Source organism: Zea mays, chromosome 5 (genome assembly GCF_902167145.1).
Source record: "Zea mays cultivar B73 chromosome 5, Zm-B73-REFERENCE-NAM-5.0, whole genome shotgun sequence".
Lineage (NCBI taxonomy): Eukaryota > Viridiplantae > Streptophyta > Magnoliopsida > Poales > Poaceae > Zea > Zea mays.
In genome coordinates this window covers 43,420,391-43,431,383 of record NC_050100.1, presented here as the reverse complement: position 1 = coordinate 43,431,383, position 10,993 = coordinate 43,420,391, and the positions used below count along the sequence as shown (strand labels likewise).

General features: G+C 44.3%; 1 pseudogene; it reads right to left on the bottom strand.

The window, feature by feature from the left end:
* Nucleotides 1–217: 217 nt before the first annotated feature.
* LOC111589496 (uncharacterized) lies at nt 218–383 on the bottom strand (annotated as a pseudogene).
* Between the last annotated feature and the right edge of the window lie 10,610 nt (nt 384–10,993).

The window sequence follows — 10,993 nt, the reverse complement described above, 5'->3', positions numbered from 1 at the left end:
CCATGTCACTTCATGTGGCCTGGTTTAAAAACTTATGATGATTTGAGCATCTCCTAATCGTTTATAGGATGAGTGTCATAAGTAAATCAATAACGCTTTCTGCTGTTTGTCACCGAAAAAACTTAGCGACGACGGGGGTTTAATCACTAAGATATTATAAATTACTAGCCTAATACCCGTGTGTTGCGACGATATCCAACTATATTTGATGATATTAATTGGTTAACTAAGCGACACTTAAGAGTCTTAATAGACCCTCCACATAAAAACAACCATAATAAATGAATTTAATGTCAAAGTGAACATATTTGTTCATATACCAGATATTCAACTGGTAAAACAAATATTACACTTGATCTTAGCCAAAAGACCGAAAGAATAAGTTGAAAATGAGCCCCTATGCTCGAATTAAATTATAGCCAATGTTTTGGCTTAGGACTTGGAAGCGAGATGATGGTGTAGATCTGATGCCCTAACCAAAATCATCATTGAGATTCTACAGGTAACACATGCAAATTCATTTATGGTGATGCCTTAACAATTTTCTTCAAGTTTAGCAAGACATAGAAAAGCACAAGTACGCCAACAAGATCATTCTTGATATACCAAATACAACAAGTTTATCCTCTAATACTTAACATGCTTACTGAAATATATACTTGCTCTTATCTTTATAATATCATATCAAACAATAAAAATGCAACTACCTCTGCATGGATCAAAAACATACGTCAAACCCAAATAGCTCAGTGACCCGCTTGGCAATCCAGGGCTTCATCACGTCCAACTTTACCTTTGACGTATCCACCTAAGCACAAAATTGTTGAGTCAGAGGAAGCTCTTGTAGACAATAACTATATATCCCTAAAGTATTGTGCGCTCATTACAACCAAATTGAGAAACAAAGGGTATGAGTGAAAGAATGAACTGGCCAGATGGTCAAGCTCGGACGCGAACTTCTGCGTCTTGAGCAGCTTGGCTTGCTTATTTGACAAGCTTGTGTCCTGGTCAGTGGACGTCCCCTGCGAAAAACACAACAATTAGAGCGGTCTCTACCAATAATAGATCCGACGAGAACAACTGTGACCAGACAAAGCACACGCTAGGTGAAAGGGAATTAGGCTTACACCTATTTCCTAAATGATTTTGGTGGTTGAATTGCCCAACACAAATAATTGGACTAACTAGTTTGCTCTAGTGTATAAGCTATACAGGTGCCAAAGGTTCACACTCAGCCAATAAAAGGACCAAGTTTTGGGGTTCAACAAAGGAGCAAGGGATAACCGAAGGCACCTCTGGTCTGGCGCACCGGACTGTCCGTTGTGCCACCGGACAGTGTCCGGTGCACCAGGGGACTTCATGCTGAACTCCTCACCTTCGAAAAAATCCAGAGGCGCTCCGCTATAATTCACCGGACTGTCCGGTGTACACCGGACAGTGTCCGGTGCCCCCAAGGAAGAGCGGCTCTGGAACTCGCCAGCCTCGGGAAATTGCTCCGCTATAATTCACCGGACTGTCCGGTGAGCCAGCGGAGCAACGGCTACTTCGCGCCAATGGTCACCAGCAGGCGCATTTAATGCGCGCCAGAAGCGCGTAGAAGTCAGGCACGCGCGAGGCGGTGCACCGGACAATCTACAGTTCTTGTCCGGTGTACACCGGACAGCCAGGCGGGCCCAGAAGACAGAAGCTCCAACGGTCTAATCCCAACGGCCTGGTGACGTGGCTGGCGCACCGGACATGTCCGGTGTGCACCGGACTGTCCGGTGCACCATACGACAGTCAGCCTCCACCAAACGGCTAGTTTGGTGGTTGGGGCTATAAATACCCCCAACCACCCCACATTCAAGTCATCCAAGTTTTCCCACTTCAACTACTTACAAGAGCTCTAGCATTCAATTCTAGACACACCCAAGTGATCAAATCCTCTCCAAACTCCACACAACGCCCTAGTGATTAGTGAGAGAGATTTGCTTGTGTTCTTTCGAGCTCTTGCGCTTGGATTGCTTTCTTCTTTCTTTGATTCTTCATTGCGATCAAACTCACTTGTAATTGAGGCAAGAGACACCAATCTTGTGGTGGTCCTTGTGGGAACTTTGTGTTCCAAGTGATTGAGAAGAGAAAGCTCACTCGGTCCGAGGGACCGTTTGAGAGAGGGAAAGGGTTGAAAGAGACCCGGTCTTTGTGACCACCTCAACGGGGAGTAGGTTTGCGAGAACCGAACCTCGGTAAAACAAATCCACGTGTCACACTCCTTATTCGCTTGTGATTTGTTTTGCACCCTCTCTCGCGGACTCGATTATATTTCTAACACTAACTCGGCTTGTAGTTGTGATTATTTTGAGAATTTCAGTTTCGCCCTATTCACCCCCCCTCTAGGCGACTTTCAATTGGTATCAAAGCCCGATGCTTCATTAGAGCCTAACCGCTCGAAGTGATATCGGGAGATCACGCCAAGAAGGAGATGGAGACCGGCGAAAAGCCCACTACAAGCAACGAGAAAGCCCTATCGGGAGAGTCCCGCAACAAGGAGAAGAGGAAGGAAAAGAAGAAGGAGAAGAAGACTTCTTCCCACAAGTCGCATCAGAGTGGCGACAAAATCAAGAAGATGAGGAAGGTGGTCTACTACGAGACCGACACTTCATCACCATCTACCTCCGGCTCCGACGCGCCCTCCATAACTTCTAAGCGCCATGAGCGCAAGAAGTTTAGTAAGATTCCCTTACATTATCCTCGTACTTCTAGACATACTCCATTACTTTCCGTTCCATTAGGCAAACCGCCAACCTTTGACAGTGAAGATTATGCTAGGTGGAGTGATTTAATGAAATATCATCTAACCTCACTCCACAAAAGTATATGGAATGTTGTTGAGTTTGGAGCACAGATACCATCCGTAGGGGATGAGGATTATGATGAGGACGAGGTGGCCCAAATCGAGCACTTCAAATCCCAAGCCACAACCATACTCCTCGCCTCTCTAAGTAGGGAGGAGTACAACAAGGTGCAAGGACTAAAAAGCGCCAAGGAAGTTTGGGACGTGCTCAAGACGGCGCACGAGGGTGATGAACTCACCAAGATCACCAAGCGGGAAACGATCGAGGGGGAGCTCAGTCGCTTCCGTCTTCGCCAAGGGGAGGAGCCACAAGATATGTACAACCGGCTCAAAATCTTGGTGAATCAAGTGCGCAACCTCGGGAGCAAGAAATGGGATGACCACGAGGTGGTTAAGGTTATTTTAAGATCACTTATATTCCTTAACCCTACTCAAGTACAATTAATTCGTGGTAATCCAAGATATACACTAATGACTCCCGAGGAAGTAATCGGGAATTTTGTGAGCTTTGAATTTATGATCAAGGGCTCACGGAAGATCAACGAGCTTGATGGTCCCTCCACGTCCGAAGCTCAACCGGTTGCATTTAAGGCGACGGAGGAGAAGAAGGAGGAGTCTACACCAAGTAGACAACCAATCGACGCCTCCAAGCTCGACAACGAGGAGATGGCGCTTGTCATCAAAAGCTTTCGCCAAATCCTCAAGCAAAGGAGGGGGGAGGATTACAAGCCCCGCTCCAAGAAGGTTTGCTACAAGTGTGGTAAGCCCGGTCACTTTATTGCAAAATGTCCTATTTCTAGTGACAGTGACAGGGGCGATGACAAGAAGGGGAGAAGAAAGGAGAAGAAGAGGTACTACAAGAAGAAGGGCGGCGATGCCCATGTTTGTCGGGAGTGGGACTCCGACGAAAGCTCTAGCGACTCCTCCGACGACGAGGACGCCGCCAACATCGCCGTCACCAAGGGACTTCTCTTCCCCAACGTCGGCCACAAGTGTCTCATGGCAAAGGACGGCAAAAAGAAGAAGGTTAAATCTAAATCCTCCACTAGATATGAATCCTCTAGTGATGAAAATGCTAGTGATGAGGAAGATAACTTGCGCACTCTTTTTGCCAACCTCAACATGCAACAAAAAGAGAAACTTAATGAATTTATTAGTGCCATTCATGAAAAGGATGATCTCTTGGACACCCAAGAGGATTTCCTTATTAAAGAAAACAAGAAGCATGTTAAAGTTAAAAATGCTTATGCTCTAGAAGTTGAGAAATGTGAAAAATTATCTAGTGAGCTAAGCACTTGCCATGAGACCATTGACAACCTTAGAAATGAAAATGCTAATTTGTTAGCTAAGGTTGATGATTTGCTTGCTAAGATTGAAGAATTGAACATTTCTCTTGCTAGCCTTAGAGATGAAAATGAAAAATTGCTTGCTAAGGCTAAAGATTTTGATGTTTGCAATACTACTATTTCCGACCTTAAAAATAGAAATGATATATTACATGCTAAGGTTGTAGAATTAAAATCTTGCAAACCCTCTACATCTACCGTTGAACACACTACCATTTGCACTAGATGTAGAGATGTTGATATTAATGCTATACATGATCACATGACTTTAATTAAACAACAAAATGATCATATAGCTAAACTAGATGCTAAGATTGCCGAGCATAACTTAGAAAATGAAAAATTCAAATTTGCTAGAAGTATGCTCTATAGTGGGAGACGCCCTGGCATCAAGGATGGCATTGGCTTCCAACAGGGAGGCAATGTCAAACTTAATGCCCCTCCTAAGAAACTGTCTAATTTTGTTAAGGGCAAGGCTCCCATGCCTCAAGATAACGAGGGTTACATTTTGTACCCTGCCGGTTATCCTGAGAGCAAAATTAGGAGAATTCACTCTAGGAAGTCTCACTCTGGCCCTAACCATGCTTTCATGTATAAGGGTGAGACATCTAGCTCTAGGCAACCAACCCGTGCTAAGTTGCCTAAGAAGAAAACTCCTAGTGCATCAAATGAACATAGTTTTTCATTTAAAACCTTTGATGCATCTTATGTTTTAACTAACAAATCCGGCAAGGTAGTTGCCAAGTATGTTGGGGGCAAGCACAAGGGGTCAAAGACTTGTGTTTGGGTACCCAAAGTTCTTGTTTCTAATGCCAAAGGACCCAAAACCATTTGGGTACCTAAAGTGAAGAACTAAACTTGTTTTGTAGGTTTATGCATCCGGGGGCTCAAGTTGGATCATCGATAGCGGGTGCACAAACCACATGACAGGGGAGAAGAAAATGTTCTCCTCCTACGAGAAAAACCATGATCCCCAACGAGCTATCACATTCGGGGATGGAAACCAAGGTTTGGTCAAGGGTTTGGGAAAAATTGCTATATCTCCTGACCATTCTATTTCCAATGTTTTTCTTGTAGATTCATTAGATTACAATTTGCTTTCCGTCTCTCAATTATGCAAAATGGGCTACAACTGTTTATTCACTGATGTAGGTGTCACTGCCTTTAGAAGAAGTGATGATTCAATAGCATTTAAGGGAGTGTTAGAGGGTCAGCTATACTTAGTGAATTTTGATAGAGCTGAACTCGACACTTGCTTAATTGCTAAGACTAACATGGGTTGGCTATGGCACCGCCGACTAGCCCATGTTGGGATGAAGAATCTTCACAAACTTCTAAAGGGAGAGCACATTTTAGGATTAACAAATGTTCATTTTGAGAAAGACAGGATTTGTAGCGCATGCCAAGCAGGGAAGCAAGTTGGTGCTCACCATCCACACAAGAACATCATGACTACTGACAGGCCACTGGAGCTCCTACACATGGATCTATTCGGCCCGATCGCTTACATAAGCATCGGCGGGAGTAAGTACTGTCTAGTTATTGTGGATGATTATTCTCGCTTCACTTGAGTGTTCTTTTTGCAGGAAAAATCTCATACCCAAGAAACATTAAAGGGATTCTTGAGACGGGCTCAAAATGAGTTCGGCTTAAGGATCAAGAAAATTAGAAGCGACAACGGGACGGAGTTCAAGAACTCACAAATTGAAGGCTTCCTTGAGGAGGAGGGCATCAAGCATGAGTTCTCTTCTCCCTACACCCCACAACAAAATGGTGTAGTGGAGAGGAAGAATAGAACTCTATTGGACATGGCAAGAACCATGCTTGATGAGTACAAGACTTCGGATCGGTTTTGGGCCGAGGCGGTCAACACCGCCTGCTACGCCATCAACCGGTTATATCTTCACCGAATCCTCAAGAAGACATCTTATGAACTCCTAACTGGTAAAAAGCCCAACATTTCATATTTTAGAGTCTTTGGTAGCAAATGCTTTATACTTGTTAAAAGAGGTAGAAAATCTAAATTTGCTCCTAAGATTGTAGAAGGCTTTTTACTAGGATATGATTCAAACACAAGGGCATATAGAGTCTTTAACAAGTCCTCTGGACAAGTTGAAGTTTCTTGTGACGTTGTGTTTGATGAGACTAACGGCTCTCAAGTAGAGCAAGTTGATCTTGATGAGATAGGTATTGAAGAGGCTCCGTGCATCGCGCTAAGGAACATGTCCATTGGGGATGTGTGTCCTAAGGAATCCGAAGAGCCTCCAAATGCACAAGATCAACCATCCTCCTCCACGCAAGCATCTCCACCAACTCAAAATGAGGATGAGGCTCAAGTTGATGAAGGAGAAGATCAAGCAAATGAGCCACCTCAAGATGACGGCAATGATCAAGGGGGAGATGCAAATGATCAAGATAAGGAGGATGAAGAACAAAGGCGGCCACACCCAAGAGTCCACCAAGCAATCCAATGAGATCACCCCGTCGACACCATCCTCGGCGACATTCATAAGGGGGTAACCACTAGATCTCGTGTTGCACATTTTTGTGAACATTACTCGTTTGTCTCCTCTATTGAGCCACACAGGATAGAGGAAGCACTTCAAGATTCGGATTGGGTGGTGGCGATGCAAGAGGAGCTCAACAACTTCACTAGGAATGAGGTATGGCATTTAGTTCCACGTCCTAACCAAAATGTTGTAGGAACCAAATGGGTGTTCCGCAACAAGCAAGATGAGCATGGTGTGGTGACAAGGAACAAAGCTCGACTTGTGGCCAAGGGATACTCCCAAGTCGAAGGTTTGGATTTCGGTGAAACCTATGCACCCGTAGCTAGGCTTGAGTCAATTCGTATATTATTGGCCTATGCTACTTACCATGGCTTCAAGCTTTACCAAATGGACGTGAAGAGTGCCTTCCTCAATGGACCAATCAAGGAAGAGGTCTATGTTGAGCAACCTCCCGGCTTTGAAGATAGTGAGTACCCTAACCATGTGTATAAACTCTCTAAGGCGCTTTATGGGCTCAAGCAAGCCCCAAGAGCATGGTATGAATGCCTTAGAGATTTTCTTATCACTAATGGCTTCAAAGTCGGAAAGGCCGATCCTACACTCTTTACCAAAACACTTGAAAATGACTTGTTTGTATGCCAAATTTATGTTGATGATATTATATTTGGGTCTACTAACGAGTCTACATGTGAAGAATTTAGTAGGATCATGACACAAAAGTTCGAGATGTCTATGATGGGGGAGTTGAAATATTTCTTAGGATTTCAAGTAAAGCAACTCCAAGAGGGCACCTTTCTAAGCCAAACGAAGTATACTCAAGATATTCTAAGCAAGTTTGGAATGAAGGATGCCAAACCCATCAAGACACCCATGGGAACCAATGGGCATCTCGACCTCGACGAAGGAGGTAAATCCGTCGATCAAAAGGTATACCGGTCGATAATAGGATCTTTACTCTATCTTTGTGCATCTCGACCGGACATTATGCTTTCCGTATGCATGTGTGCAAGATTTCAAGCCGATCCTAAGGAAGCTCACCTTACGGCCGTAAAACGAATCTTGATATATTTTGTTTATACTCCTAAGTTTGGGCTTTGGTATCCTAGGGGATCCACATTTGATTTAATTGGTTATTCGGATGCCGATTAGGCAGGGTGTAAAATCAATAGAAAGAGCACATCGGTGACTTGTCAGTTCTTGGGAAGATCCTTGGTGTCTTGGGCTTCAAAGAAGCAAAATTCCGTAGCTCTTTCTACCGCCGAAGCCGAGTACATTGCCGCAGGCCATTGTTGTGCGCAACTACTTTGGATGAGGCAAACCCTTAGGGACTACAGTTACAAATTAACCAAAGTTCCTCTTCTATGTGATAATGAGAGTGCAATCCGCATGGCGGATAATCCCGTTGAGCATAGCCGCACTAAACACATAGCCATTCGGTATCACTTTTTAAGGGATCACCAACAAAAGGGAGATATCGAGATTTCATACATTAATACTAAAGATCAATTAGCCGATATCTTTACCAAGCCTCTTGATGAACAAACCTTTAACAAACTTAGGCATGAGCTAAATATTCTTGATTCTAGGAACTTCTTTTGTTGATTTGCACACATAGCTCATTTATATACCTTTGATCATGTCTCCTTCATATGCTATGACTAATGTGTTTTCAAGTCTATTTCAAACCAAGTCATAGGTGTATTGAAAGGGAATTGGAGTCTTCGGCGAAGAAAAAGGCTTCCACTCCGTAACTCATCCTTCGTCGTCACTCCGAGCAACTCTCCATCTTTGGGGGAGAGATCACTCTTCTACTTTGGTATATTCTTCACTCATTTATTTATGACCAAAGAGGGAGAGAGTAATTCTAAGGGCTCTAATGACTCCGTTTTTGGCGATTCATGCCAAAGGGGGAGAAAGTATTAGCCCAAAGCAAAAGGACCGCACCACCACCTAATTTTAAAAAGAGTTTTTCAATTGGTAGTATTCTCAATTGATAAATTTCAAATTGGCATCTTATTGTGTTCAAAAGGGGGAGAAAGTAGCTTTTCAAAATTAATATATCAAAACCCTCTTGAACACTAAGAGGAGAATTTCATTGAGGGGGAGTTTTGTTTAGTCAAAGAAAAAGCATTTGAAACAGGGGGAGAAAATTTCAAATTTTGAAAATGCTTCGCAAAAATCTTATTCATTTACCTTTGACTATTTGCAAAAGAACTTTGAAGAGGATTTACAAAAGATTTGCAAAAACAAAACATGTGGTGCAAGCGTGGTCCAAAATGTTAAAAATGAAGAAACAATCCATGCATATCTTATAAGTATTTATATTGGCTCAATTCCAAGCAACCTTTGCACTTACATTATGCAAACTAGTTCAATTATGCACTTCTATATTTGCTTTGGTTTGTGTTGGCATCAATCACCAAAAAGGGGGAGATTGAAAGGGAATTAGGCTTACACCTATTTCCTAAATGATTTTGGTGGTTGAATTGCCCAACACAAATAATTGGACTAACTAGTTTGCTCTAGTGTATAAGCTATACAGGTGCCAAAGGTTCACACTCAGCCAATAAAAGGACCAAGTTTTGGGGTTCAACAAAGGAGCAAGGGATAACCGAAGGCACCTCTGGTCTGGCGCACCGGATTGTCTGGTGTGCCACCGGACAGTGTCCGGTGCACCAGGGGACTTCACGCTGAACTCCTCACCTTCGGGAAAATCCAGAGGCGCTCCGCTATAATTCACCGGACTGTCCGGTGTACACCGAACAGTGTCCGGTGCCCCAAGGAAGAGCGGCTCTGGAACTCGCCAGCCTCAAGAAATTGCTCCGTTATAATTCATCGGACTGTCTGGTGTACACCGGACTGTCCAGTGAGCCAGCGGAGCAACGGCTACTTCGCGCCAACGGTCACCTGCAGGTGCATTTAATGCGCGCCAGAAGCGCGCAGAAGTCAGGCACGCGCGAGGCGGTGCACCTGACAATCTACAGTTCTTGTCCGGTGTACACCGGACAGCCAGGCGGGCCCAGAAGACAGAAGCTCCAACGGCCTGGTGACGTGGCTGGCGCACCGGACATGTCCGGTGTGCACCGAACTGTCCGGTGCACCATACGACAGTCAGCCTCCACCAAACGACTAGTTTGGTGGTTGGGGCTATAAGGGCCTGTTTGGTTCACTACCTCAGTTGCCACACTTTGCCTAACTTTTCTGTCTAAGGTTAGTTATTCAATTCGAACGACTAACCTTAGGCAAAATGTGGCACATTTAGCCACAAACCAAACAGGCCCTAAATACCCCCAACCACCCCACATTCAAGTCATCCAAGTTTTCCCACTTCAACTACTTACAAGAGCTCTAGCATTCAATTCTAGACACACCCAAGTGATCAAATCCTCTCCAAACTCCACACAACGCCCTAGTGATTAGTGAGAGAGATTTGCTTGTGTTCTTTCGAGCTCTTGCGCTTGGATTGCTTTCTTCTTTCTTTGATTCTTCATTGTGATCAAACTCACTTGTAATTGAGGCAAGAGACACCAATCTTGTGGTGGTCCTTGTGGGAACTTTGTGTTCCAAGTGATTGAGAAGAGAAAGCTCACTCGGTCCGAGAGACCGTTTGAGAGAGGGAAAGGGTTGAAAGAGACCCGGTCTTTGTGACCACCTCAACGGGGAGTAGGTTTGCGAGAACCGAACCTCGGTAAAACAAATCCACGTGTCACACTCCTTATTCGCTTGCGATTTGTTTTGCACCCTCTCTCGCGGACTCGATTATATTTATAACACTAACCCGGCTTGTAGTTGTGATTATTTTGAGAATTTCAGTTTCTCCCTATTCACCCCCCTCTAGGCGACTTTCACTAGGTAGATCTACAGTTGATGCCACGTCGCCCATAGGATGGGAGGAGCGGAGTGGAGCTCGTGTCGGAGCGAAAGACGAGTGAGCTTGCAGACGGGCTCCCGGTCCCTTTTGGTGACGAGGTCTAGAGTTGGGTAGACTCGATGCAACTTTTATCACCTAGTGAGCATCCTTATCCAGAGACAAGCGCCCTAATCCTCCTCGCTGGTGGCGGTGCAACGGCGGAAGAAGCGGTCGGAGGTTGTTGCGAAATGGACGGGGTTTGTTGCTAGAGCGACAGATGTGAGAATGTTGTTGTGCGAATAAATAGGATAGGGATGGGATATGATCTGGTACCACGGGTTGATTTTGAAAAAATACAAGGAGTTCTTTGTAAAAAGATGATGCAAGACGACCGATGAAACTGATGCTTTAATATAGTAGAGATGTACTATGGTTAAAATAACTCTAATAAAGT